Source organism: Schistocerca americana, chromosome 11 (genome assembly GCF_021461395.2).
Source record: "Schistocerca americana isolate TAMUIC-IGC-003095 chromosome 11, iqSchAmer2.1, whole genome shotgun sequence".
NCBI lineage: Eukaryota > Metazoa > Arthropoda > Insecta > Orthoptera > Acrididae > Schistocerca > Schistocerca americana.
The window spans coordinates 166,144,295-166,157,133 of record NC_060129.1 but is presented as its reverse complement, the minus strand read 5'-3'; the positions used below and the strand labels follow the sequence as shown (position 1 = coordinate 166,157,133).

Sequence of the window (12,839 nt, the reverse complement as noted above, 5' to 3'; positions counted from 1 at the left end):
TCCGTCGTTGTCACGGTCTTCAGAAATGTTGCATGCCCTTTGTAGAAGCTGCTCACTGCCAGGAAAGTCGCAGTCTCCACAGTCTTCGCTCCAGAATGCAAATGCTTGGGGGCTAACTTCCAAACAGACGCGTCCAGACTTTCATTTGAATTTCGTGTGTTTCCTCGCAAGCACCGGAACAATAACTCGTCCCCCGAAAGAAAGAAAACTCGCGCGTGCAAAAGGCCGATTTTAGGCAGGTGCATTGTTTTGTTCAACCGCGAGTAACAAACATTTCCGTTCCGTATTCGGAAAAACCGTTTCAGGGGTGGATTCTAAACACTTTTATGTAACAAAAATGCAATTTAAAAAAATCGATTTTTTGAACCAAAAGATAGTAAAGCCCCCCTTAAGTTGTTTGTAATTGTATTCCCTAAGTATTTAGTTGAATTTACAGTATTTAGATTTGTCTGATTTGCCAAAAGCCTTGCCGCAGTGGTAACACCGGTTCCCGTCAGATCACCGCAGTTAAGCGCTGTCGGGCTGGGCTAGCACTTGGATGGGTGACCATCCAATCTGCCGAGCGCTGTTGGCAAGCGGGCTGCACTCAGCCCTTGTGAGGCAAACTGAGGAGCTACTTGACTGAGAAGTAGCGGCTCCGGTCTCGTAAACTGATATACGGCCGGGAGAGCGGTGTGCTGACCACATACAGTGACGCCTGTGGGCTGAGGACGACACGGCGGCCCGTCGGTACCGTTGGGCCTTCCAAGGCCTGTTCGGACAGAGTTTGATTTACACTGTAACCGAAATTTAGCGGATTTCTTTTAGTACTCATGTGGATGAATTCACATTTCCCATTATTTAATATCAATTTCCACTTTTGCACACAGATACCTTCTCTAAATCGTTTTGTAGTTCATCTTGATTAGCTGATGACTTTACAAGGTAAATAACAGCATCATCTGTAAATGATCTATGAGGACTGCTCAGATTGTCTGCTACATCGTTTATATAGATCAGGAAGAGCTGAGGGCCTATAACTCTTCCTGGACGAACGCCAGCTATTACTTCCGTTTCATTCGATGATTTTTTTCCCCGAGCGGGGTAGCTTGGTGGTCAGCGTAGTGGATTCGCATTCGGGAAGACGACGGCAACCGTGATTTAGGTTTTTCGTGATTCCCCTGCGTCGCTGACGGCAAATGCCGAGATGGTTCCTTCGAAAGGGCGCGACTGATTTCCCCCAGCCTTCCCTAACCCGAGCTTGTGCTCCGTCTTTAATGACCTCGTTGTCGACGGCGCCTTAAACACCAATCTCAACCACCTCCTCCTCCTCGATGACTTTTCGTCAATTGCTACGAACTCTGACCTTTCTGACGGGAAACCATAAATCCAGTCGCCCAACTCAAACGATACCCCGTAGGAACACAATACGATTAAAAGTAGCTTGCGAAGACCGCTGTCAAAAGCCTACTAGAAATGTAAAAATATGGAGTAAATTTGAGATCCCCCGTCGATACCAGTCGTCGCTTCGTGTGTATAAAGAGCCAGTTGTGTCTTGCTAGAATTATATTTTCTGAATGTGTGCCGCTAATGTCATTAGATCCTGGTCTTAGAAGTAATTCATAATATTCGAACACAATAAATGATCGGAAGGTACCGGGTTAGAACACGGAAACTACACTGATGCTCATAAATTAAGGATAACTGCAGAATGTGGTGCCACACACCGTGGCACTACACAAAACTGGCGCTAATAGCGTAGCCACATAGGGAACACACACGACACACATCTGTAAGTCCACGGTATTGGTGATAAGTGGAGAAAACCGTCCCGAAACACGTGTGCTACAAAACGCCACTGTTTCCTGCGCATGTACCCCGACATCAGTATGGGATATGATCACCGTGCACACGTACCCAAGCCGCACAACGGGTTGACATACTCTAGATCAGGTGGTCGAGCAGCTGCAGGGTATAACCTATCATTCTTGCTGCAGTGCCTGTCGGAGCTCCTGGAGTCACTCTGTAGCAATTCTGGACGTGTGGGGTGTCGCGTTGTCCTGCTGGAATTGCCCAAGTCTGTCGGAATCCACCATGGACATGAATGGATGCAGGTGATCAGACAGGATGCTTACGTATCAGGGGTCCCATATCACACGCCCCACACCATTGCTGAGCCTCCACCAGCTGGAAGAGTTCCCTGCTGACTTGCAGGGTCCATGAAATCATGAGGTTGTCTCCATACCCCTATACGTCCATCCGCTCTCGACAGAATTTGAAACGAGACTCGTCCGACGAGGCAACATGTTTCCAGTCATCAGAAGTCCAACGTCGGGGTCGATGAGGTATAAAGCTTTGTGTCGTGCAGTCATCAAGCATACACGAGTGGGCCTTCGGCTTCGGAAGCCCATATCGATGATGTTTCGTTGAATGCTTCGCACGATGACACTTATTGATGACCCAGCATTGAAATCTGCAGGAATTTGCGGAAGGGTTCCACTTCTGTCACGTTGAACGATTCTCTTCAGTTGTAGTTGGTCCCGTTTTTGCAGATTGGTTTTCCGGCGGCAGCGACGTCGGAGATTTGATGCTTTGCTGGGTTATTCATATTCACCATACACTCGAGAAATGGTCGTACCTTATCGCTACCTCGGAAGTGCTGCGTCTCATCGTTCGTGCGCCGACTATAACACCACTTAATTTCAGTTCGTAAGAGCTGATGGTAAGGTTCAGGTGTGTCGCAGACCCCACGAAGCAAGCTAGTTGTAGCCCCATAGTGGTACAGGCTGTGTTTGCATGGACTGGACTGGATCTTCTGCTCCAATAGAACCTGTCATTGATTGGAAATGGTAATGCTTGGCTACTTGGAGACCTTTTTCGGCCATTTACTGACTTCATTTTTATGGATGACAATACGCCATGTCATCGGACCACGATTGTTCGTGGTTGGTCTGAAGAACACTCTGGACAATTTGGAATGATTTGGTCACTCACATCGCCCAACCTGAAACCCATGCTAAATTTTATAATCGAGAGGTGAGTTCGTGAACAAAACCCTCCACCGGCACCAATAGTTCCGCAGTTATGGGCGGCTACAGCGGCAGCATGGCCCTGTATTTCCGCAGGGGACTTCCAACGACTTATTGAGCCCATGCCGCGCCAAATTGCTATACTACGCTGGTCAGAGGAGATCGCACACGATATTAGGAGATATCCCACGACTTGAGTCATGTTAAAGTACACTGAAACGCCAAAGACACTGGTATGTGCATGCGTATTCAAATACAGAGAAATACACTGCTGGCCACCGTAAATGCAACACCTTGAAGGAAGCATCCGAATCAAGTGAAATTTACACCATGGGTTTGCAGCGATGAGATATGCAACTGATTAGAATTTCAGCGCAGACGCACATCACGCACGCCTGTGGCGCCACCTCATAGCGCCATTTAAGGCTTGGCGACTTCGACGAGTGTACGTTCGGCACGTGTGTTTACCTGGTGGTTGTTTCACAAGACGATCAGTTATGCCTCGTAGACAACAGCGAACATCTTTTGATCAAGTATCCGAGTTCGACAGAGGAAGGATAGTGGCTTACCGAGATTGTGGATTATCATACAGAGAAATCGCTAGTCGTGTTGGACGAAACCAAACAACTGTAATGCGGATATGTGACCGTTGGATGCAGGAGGGTACGACGGACCGACGTGGTCGATCGCATTCACCTCGGTGCACCACTGCACGTGCTGATAGGCAAATTGTGCGCATGGCAGTGACGGATCGCTCAGTGACATCCCGAACCATAGCACAGCACATTGCGTCTGTAACGCATCATCCAGTGTCTGCGCGTACCATTCGACGCCGTTTACAGCAGAGTGGTCTGTCCGCAAGACGTCCATTGCTTCGTCTACCATTGACGCAGAACCACAGAAGTCTCCGTCGCCAATGGTGTGATGACAGACAGATGTGGACGGCAGAATGGAATGACGTTGTCTTTACTGACGAGGCACGCTTCTGTCTGCAGCACCACGATGGTCGGATTCGAGTGTGGAGACACCGTGGAGAGAGGATGCTGGACAGCTGCATTATGCACCGCCACACTGGTCTTGCACCGGGTATTATGGTATGGGGCGGTATTGGATATTACTCTCGCACGCCTCTAGTACTCATTGCCGGTACTTTAAATAGCCGGCGCTACATATCCGAGGTGCTGGAGCCAGCTGTCCTTCCTTACCTTCAGGGCTCGGCCACAGCCATATTTCAACAGGATAATGCGCGACCACACGTGGCACGCATTGTCCAAAGGTTCTTCGTCAATAACCAGATTGAAGTGCTTCCCTGGCCGGCTCGCTCTCCGGATCTTTCGCCGATAGAAAACATGTGGTCCACGGTTGCTCAACGAGTGACCCAGATTACATCCCCAGCTGCCACGCCAGATGATCTTTGGCAACGTGTGGAAGCTGCTTGGGCTGCTGTAGCCCAGGAACACATCCAACGTCTCTTTGACTCAATGCCGAGACGTGTGGCAGCAGTGATCTCCAACAATGGCGGCTACTCTGGCTTCTGATTCTGGCAGGAACCACATGTCACAGACGTCTGTAAACGTAATCATTTGATACTTGGTCAACATGTTATCTACAAAATAAATCTTGTTGTGCTACCTCTTGTCTTTCTTGGTGTTGCATTTACGGTGGCCAGCAGTGTATAAACCGGCAGAACACGATGCAGCAGTTGGCGACGACTATATGTGACTACAAGTGTCTCGTGCAGTTGTTAGATAGGTTTCTGCTGCTACAATGGCAGGTTACCAAGACCTGAGTGAGCTTGAACGTCGTGTTATAGTCGGCGCAAGAGCGATGGGACACAGCATCTCCGAGGTAGCGATGAAGTGGGGATTTTCCCGTACGACCATTTCACGAGTGTACTGTGAACAGAATCCGGTAAAACATAAAATCTCCGACATCGCTGCGGGCTGAAAGATATCCTGCAAGAACAGGAGCAACGACGATTCAAGACAATCGTTCAATGTGACAGAAGTGGAACCCTTCCGCAAATTGCAGCAGATTTCAATGCTGGGCCATCAACAAGTGTCAGTGTGTGTGAACCATTCAACGAAACATCATCGATATGGGCTTGCGGAGCCGAAGGCCCACTTCTGTACCCTTGATGACTGCACGACACACAGTTTTACGCCTCACCTGGGCCCGTCAACACCGACGTTGGACTGTTGATGACTGGAAGCATGTTGCCTGGTCGGGCGAGTCTCGTTTCAAATTGTATCGAGCGGGTGGACGTGTGCGGGTATGGAGACAACCTCAGGAACCCATGGACGCTGTATGTCAGCAGGCGACTGTTCAAGCTGGTGGATTTTCTACAGTGGTGTCAGGCGCGTGCGGTTGGAGAGATATGGGACGCCAGATACGTCTAGAAACGACTCTGACAGGTGACACTATGAAACGTCCCCTTTTGAAAAATTATATACCTGACTGGGCTTAAACTGACACACAATATTTTTCTAGCGCAACGCAATCTGACTTTCAAAAATCCCTACAAAAGAATGGCCCTGACTAACATTAACCTATGCGTTTCACAAATCGCTTACCTCACAAAAATCTTGGTTACTCGAACTACTGCAATACAGCGAGCGCCACTACTGCCAGCTAAATAAAAGATTCAAACTACGGAAGGCACTAACTACTGATAGGCATAGTTAGCAAATGAAAGATTTTGATAGAGAACAAATGATGTATTTATCTTAATAGTCATAATACACTCCTGGAAATGGAAAAAAGAACACATTGACACCGGTGTGTTAGACCCACCATACTTGCTCCGGACACTGCGAGAGGGCTGTACAAGCAATGATCACACGCACGGCACAGCGGACACACCAGGAACCGCGGTGTTGGCCGTCGAATGGCGCTAGCTGCGCAGCATTTGTGCACCGCCGCCGTCAGTGTCAGCCAGTTTGCCGTGGCACACGGAGCTCCATCGCAGTCTTTAACACTGGTAGCATGCCGCGACAGCGTGGACGTGAACCGTATGTGCAGTTGACGGACTTTGAGCGAGGGCGTATAGTGGGCATGCGGGAGGCCGGGTGGACGTACCGCCGAATTGCTCAACACGTGGGGCGTGAGGTCTCCACAGTACATCGATGTTGTCGCCAGTGGTCGGCGGAAGGTGCACGTGCCCGTCGACCTGGGACCGGACCGCAGCGACGCACGGATGCACGCCAAGACCGTAGGATCCTACGCAGTGCCGTAGGGGACCGCACCGCCACTTCCCAGCAAATTAGGGACACTGTTGCTTCTGGGGTATCGGCGAGGACCATTCGCAACCGTCTCCATGAAGCTGGGCTACGGTCCCGCACACGCCCCAACATCGTGCAGCCCGCCTCCAGTGGTGTCGCGACAGGCGTGAATGGAGGGACGAATGGAGACGTGTCGTCTTCAGCGATGAGAGTCGCTTCTGCCTTGGTGCCAATGATGGTCGTATGCGTGTTTGGCGCCGTGCAGGTGAGCGCCACAATCAGGACTGCATACGACCGAGGCACACAGGGCCAACACCCGGCATCATGGTGTGGGGAGCGATCTCCTACACTGGCCGTACACCACTGGTGATCGTCGAGGGGACACTGAATAGTGCACGGTACATCCAAACCGTCATCGAACCCATCGTTCTACCATTCCTAGACCGGCAAGGGAACTTGCTGTTCCAACAGGACAATGCACGTCCGCATGTATCCCGTGCCACCCAACGTGCTCTAGAAGGTGTAAGTCAACTACCCTGGCCAGCAAGATCTCCGGATCTGTCCCCCATTGAGCATGTTTGGGACTGGATGAAGCGTCGTCTCACGCGGTCTGCACGTCCAGCACGAACGCTGGTCCAACTGAGGCGCCAGGTGGAAATGGCATGGCAAGCCGTTCCACAGGACTACATCCAGCATCTCTACGATCGTCTCCATGGGAGAATAGCAGCCTGCATTGCTGCGAAAGGTGGATATACACTGTACTAGTGCCGACATTGTGCATGCTCTGTTGGCTGTGTCTATGTGCCTGTGGTTCTGTCAGTGTGATCATGTGATGTATCTGACCCCAGGAATGTGTCAATAAAGTTTCCCCTTCCTGGGACAATGAATTCACGGTGTTTTTATTTCAATTTCCAGGAGTGTATATATAGCAGTTCATGACATCCAGTCTTACAAATTTCAAAACTCCGCCATCTCTCTCCCCACATCCACCACTGCTGGCGGCTCACCTCCAACTGCGCAACGCTACGCGCTAGACTTGGCCACTGTTTCTATGTTTCGATACAGTGTATCGATACGTGGAACTGTTTCAGTGTTTCGGAACGGCTGCGGTTCACTGTTTCGAAACAGTGGTGTTTCATTCCCCCCCCCCCCCCCCCCCCCCCCCTGTCTCGGATAACCGGACCAGATTCGATCTCGAGCCAGACAGAGAAACTGTATCGTTGTTTCAAAATAAGGCTGTTTCAGTCCACCTGTGCTTGGAACGGACTAATTGTATCGAAACAGTGATGTTTCATTCCGCTCTGTGTCGGACGAGATTTGGGCTCGGCACAGGTACTGAAACACATTTAACATACCACTTCATGAAACACTTTCAAGAGTGTCGAAATCTTTGTGACAAACAATAGTATGAAGCTTAAGATATCCGAAAATAAAGCTTCGTTTCTAGCTGACTGTCATATTCCGAAATGGCGTAATATCTGCTTTGTAAACACTAACCAAGCAATAAAACAACGCATACTATTCGCATTCAAAGTAATAAATATGTGAAAATCATTCAGTTAAATTACACTTTTTTATAACATACGCTTCTCTTTTCATCTACAGTAATCATATTAAGAAACGCAAGTAAGCCTACAACATTTTGAATACAAAAAGGCGTAGAGTGACAGTTATTAGACATATACATAAATTTGATGTAGGTATAATTGCAAGCAATCTGTTTGACAAATCACTGGTAGTGTAATGGTGAACGGGAAGGGCTGGGAAGCGTGGTGAATTTATAGTAACGGTTCGAAACATCTTGAAAGACAAGTTTTTTTTCTGTTATATTTTGTTATTTATTCGAATTATTTGGCGTTATTTGTGAGTCTACAGTCACTGTGCCTATTATCCACAATGATTCCCTTGTGTGCATGGAAATTAGCAGGATGGGTATATTACCCACACTAAGGGAATGTGGGAATCCCAGTAGCATATCCGTTGTTTCTGCAGTTTGCTCCCACCTCCAGTTCCGTTCGTGGTGGTTCTTCTGTCTTCAGCTATGGCTGTCGTCAGCCAATTGAAAAGTATGAAAGCCACACGAGACGAAAGCAGCGCATTTTCTGCAGAAATACGAAACTGCCAAGACGCCTAAGTGATAGTTTCATACTTTCTGCGACATGATTAGCGCTCTCGCACCTCATTTGTGTTTATGTGGACATACTTATACAGTAAGACATTCAAGATGACAAAATGTGTAGGTTTATTAGATTACAAAACACAAACTGTTTCACTGTTTCGAAACAGCGTATCGAAACATTACATTGTACTGTTTCATTTGTTTCGAAAAAGTTACGTGTTTCAGTTTGCCCATCTCTACCACGCGCTGTTCACATCCAGCTGCCGCTGCCCAACACTACAATGGCAGACAACAATGCAAACTAGCCACAGACTGCACACAGCACAGCCAGTGATTTTCACACAGAGCGCTACGTGGCGTTACCAATAAGAAAACCTAAACAGCCTACTTACAACACGTACGTAAGCATCCTCTGTGATCACCTGCATCTAGTGATGTGCACGGTGCATTCCGACGGACTAGGGAAATTCCAGCAGGACAATGCGACACCCCACACGTCCACAATTACTATACAATGGCTCCAGGAACACTGTTCTGAGTTTAAACACTTCCGCTGGCCACCAAACTCCGCAGACATGAATATTATTGGGCATATCTGGGACACCTTGGAACGTGCTGTTCAGAAGAGATCTCAACCACTCGTGCTCTTACGGATTTATGGTCAGCCCTGCAGGATTCGTGGTGTCAGTTCCGTGCAGCACTACTTCAGACGTTAGTCGAGTCCATGCTACGTCATGCTTAGGCACTTCTTGGTACTCGCGGGGGCCCTATCTTAGGCAGGTCTATCTGTTTCTTTGGCTCTTCAGTGGATATAATGCTATCGTGTCTTAACAACTTGTTTCTGGGCGTCTGTTTACATGATTTTCAAAAAAAAAAAAAAAATGGCTCTGAGCACTATGGGACTTAACATCTGTGGTCATCAGTCCCCTAGAACTTAGAACTACTTAAACCTAACTAACCTAAGGACATCACACACATCCATGCCCGAGGCAGGATTCGAACCTGCGATCGTAGCAGCCGCGCGGTTCCGGACTGAGCGCCTAGAACCGCGAGACCACAGCGGCCGGGTACATGATTTTCCTTCTAGTTTCGACCAGTACTAACTGATGTAAGAACATGGGACAATTCTTCTCAGCCGGCCGCTGTGGCCGAGCGGTTCTACGTGTTTCAATCCCGAACCTTGCTGCTTCTACGGTCGCAGGTGCGAATCCTGCCTCGGGCATGGATGTGTGTGATGTCCTTAGATTAGTTAGGTTGAAGTAGTTCTAAGTCTACGGGACTGGTGACCTCAGCTGTTAAGTCCCATAGTGCTGAGAGCCATTTGAAGCATTTAGCACTCTTGTGAAACAAGTAGTGCAAACTACAGACGTGTGTTTGGGACGCGTCGACTGTAACGTGCAACAGCCACTGCCTCAAGCAACGTGGCTACCGTCTTCTCCAAGACGGCTGCGTAACCGGACGGACTGCCCGGTCAGCTGTACGCTGCACCTGTTTACTGTGGGACGTAAACACAGCTTTATGGACCCGTAGCACTGCCCTGCTGACCGACAGCGACCGGTTCTGTCCGGGTCGCTACTTGAGCAAGCACACGCACGATTAAAGGGACGAAGGGAGATCCGCGTTCGGCGTCCCGTCGACGTCCGCATCGTTATGGACAGGGAACGGGATGCAAACCGGCCCCGTTTTTATAAAAAGAACAGCTCTTAACTTCGCCCTTCGTGACTGCAGGGAAACCGTGGAACGGTGTCCGGACATTTGCCACGCCGGACATTTGCCACGGTTTTACCTGCTCCGAAGGGTCGGGTCCCTTGCCTCCCCCCCCCCCTTCCTCCTCCTCCTCCACCTCCTCCTCCTCCTCCTCACCCACCCGCCCAGTTTGATTTCGAAGTTCCTAACGTGACCGTCAGTATGGAAGTTATTACAACGAACAAGGGCCGGCCTCTTTCTCATTATAAAGGTTACGCGTATCTTAAACAGAGGGAATCTAAAGAAGGTGTTGTTACGTGCATGTGCTTACGCCGAAAAGCGGATCATTGCAAGGGAAAGCTGCTTTCGAGGAACGGAGAAGTGTTGAGCGTATTAGAACATCTCTGTGGACCACCTGACGATGCAGGTCTTAAAATGCGGATGAAATGGGAAATCTACATAATAAAGTTTATGACTTGGTTACAGTGATGCCTAATTCAGAATCTACGTATTAAGAGAACCGTGCGTCGTTGATTGAGTCAAGAGTGGGGGAACCAACAAGAGCCTAAGAACTCTTATGAAATTAATCTTGATGAAGATCTATTAAAAATGGGAGGTGGCAGTAGTATTCTTCTGGAAGACGGTAGATTAGAGGTGAGAATAATGATTTTTAGTGGAAGCAAAGAAAGTTTAAAAACAAGTTCCCATTTTTTTATGGATGGAACATTTAAGAGATGCAGCAAGCAGTTTGCACAGATCTACACCATACACGTAGACTTAGGAGGCCCGATTAAAGAAACAAACATTCTTCCTACTGTATTTGCACTGCTCCCTAATAAGAAGAAAGACACATCTGTTCGTCTGTTTCGTCTGATAAAACAGGCAGTCTCTGACTGGTGTCCTAAACAAGTAAAGGTTGACTTTGAGGCAGCTCCGATATCGGCCATTCGTCAAGTTTTTCCCACAACTGAAATAAATGGATTCTATTTCCATATGAAGAAGAGTTTATGGAGAAGAATTCGAGTTACCGGTCTAACTGAGGAGTACCGCTAGAACGAGGATTTGAGACTTCACGTCAGCATGTGTGCAGCGCTGGCAGTTGTAAAACCGGAGGACGTAAGCAATGGATGGATTGAGATTCATGCAGAAGCTCCTGATAACGGAAGGTTCTCTCAATTTTTTGACTACTTTGTCGATATCGCAATAGAAATGTGGTACTGTTGCGGAAAAAGGCACCGAACGACGAATGCTGTTGAAGGGTGGCACAACAAAATAAATAGTATTATTGGAAACCCTCACCCTAGAACCAACTATTTGGTGGAGTGCTTGAGAAAGGAAGCAGAGCTCACAAACTGCATGTACATGAAATTGGAAATGAATCTTGAAGGTAAGAAGAGGAAGAAGAAGTACTTGAAACTGGACGACAGGATAGAGAGAATCGTAAAGAATTATGAAGAGGCTGGCAACATTAGGCCTTGCTTGAAAGCCATTGTCCATATTCAGAAAATGGACTAAAATACGTTAAAAATAATGTATTAAAAACTATGAAGACCACCGAGTCCTCGCACGTTACCGAGATAAAACTATTAAAAGATTGAAGCAGCATTATCGGAGCTAATAGTAAGTTGTAATTGTAACTAGAGTGTACATTAGTTCAGCGTGTTTAGGCTGATTTTACACACGCCAGAATGTGTAGATGGTCATTTATCATTTTCACGGTCCAAAGCCTGTGCAAAGTGTGAAGCGAATCAGCCTTTAATGTAAAAATTAAAAAGTCTTTCAAGCCTCACAAAAGTATCCTTATTGTTGTCACGTTAAGATAACTTTTTTCTACCTTCCAATATTATGGCCATACTATTAAATAATTGTGAGTTCTAAAATAATTTTCTGAAGCTTCAGAATCGCAACTATCACCTAAAATATCATGGTTTGTTAAACTGATAGTATACGCTTTCGTAAAAGAAAATGGGAACTGAACCTTTGGATTGCACCTAAAATTGACATCCCAAAACTGATCTGAAACTAAGGTTGACAATTTTGGCACCTCAAATATTTTTTATTTAAGTTTAGCTGCAAACATTTATAGTAGATGTAAATCTACTTAAGTACATTTAAATATAGTCCTTTAAAAATTAAAATTTCTTACTAAATTGTTGATTATCTTTAAACAGGTCAGTAAAAGCAAGGACCTTACTACTGAAAATTAATTGTTACTAAAGAACATCAGAAACAAATGTATTAGACCTACTTTTCTTATAGATACATTAGAGACTTTTTGAAAAGACATTTGATCATTTCCTCTGTCACTGACAGTGTAATTTCAGTTGCTTTGTAACACCGGGGATATCTACTTCTAAATTATGTTTGCAGCTGTTCTCATTTCGAATTCTGGAATATTTACTTCGTCTTCTTTGGTGGAGGAATTTCGGAAAATGCATTTACTAACTCCACTTACGTGGCACTGTCATCAGTAACATTACCCTCGCTGTCGCGCAGTAAAGCCTTTCCGCTGGTTTACTTAACATGGGAGCAGTATCTCTTTGGATTTTCCGCCACATTCCTAGAGCGAGTTTCGTTGTGGAAGCTATTAAATGCATCTCGCATTGAAATCCGCACCAAATTTCGAGCCTCAGTAAAACTTCGCCAATCTTGGAGATTTTGCATTCGTCTAAATTATACGTGCCTTTTGCGGTGCTCCTGCAACAGCTTTCTGTCGTGTTTTGTGTAACATGGAGGATCAGTTCCGTATCTTATTAATTTATTTGGTATGAATATCTCGAGTGCTATTGATACTATTTCTTTGAA

At 46.9% G+C, this 12,839-nt stretch overlaps 2 protein-coding genes and 1 pseudogene across 4 annotated transcripts in view; 2 read left to right on the top strand and 1 right to left on the bottom strand.

Annotated features, from left to right (window-relative positions):
- LOC124553655 overlaps window positions 1-12,839 on the top strand; it is a 276,328-nt gene that overhangs the window by 116,341 nt on the left and 147,148 nt on the right. The gene's annotated exons all lie outside the window — the stretch shown is intronic.
- LOC124553653 (serine/threonine-protein kinase OSR1) overlaps window positions 1-12,839 on the bottom strand; it is a 549,990-nt gene that overhangs the window by 460,037 nt on the left and 77,114 nt on the right. The window lies entirely within an intron of this gene.
- LOC124554336 lies at window positions 457-574 on the top strand (annotated as a pseudogene).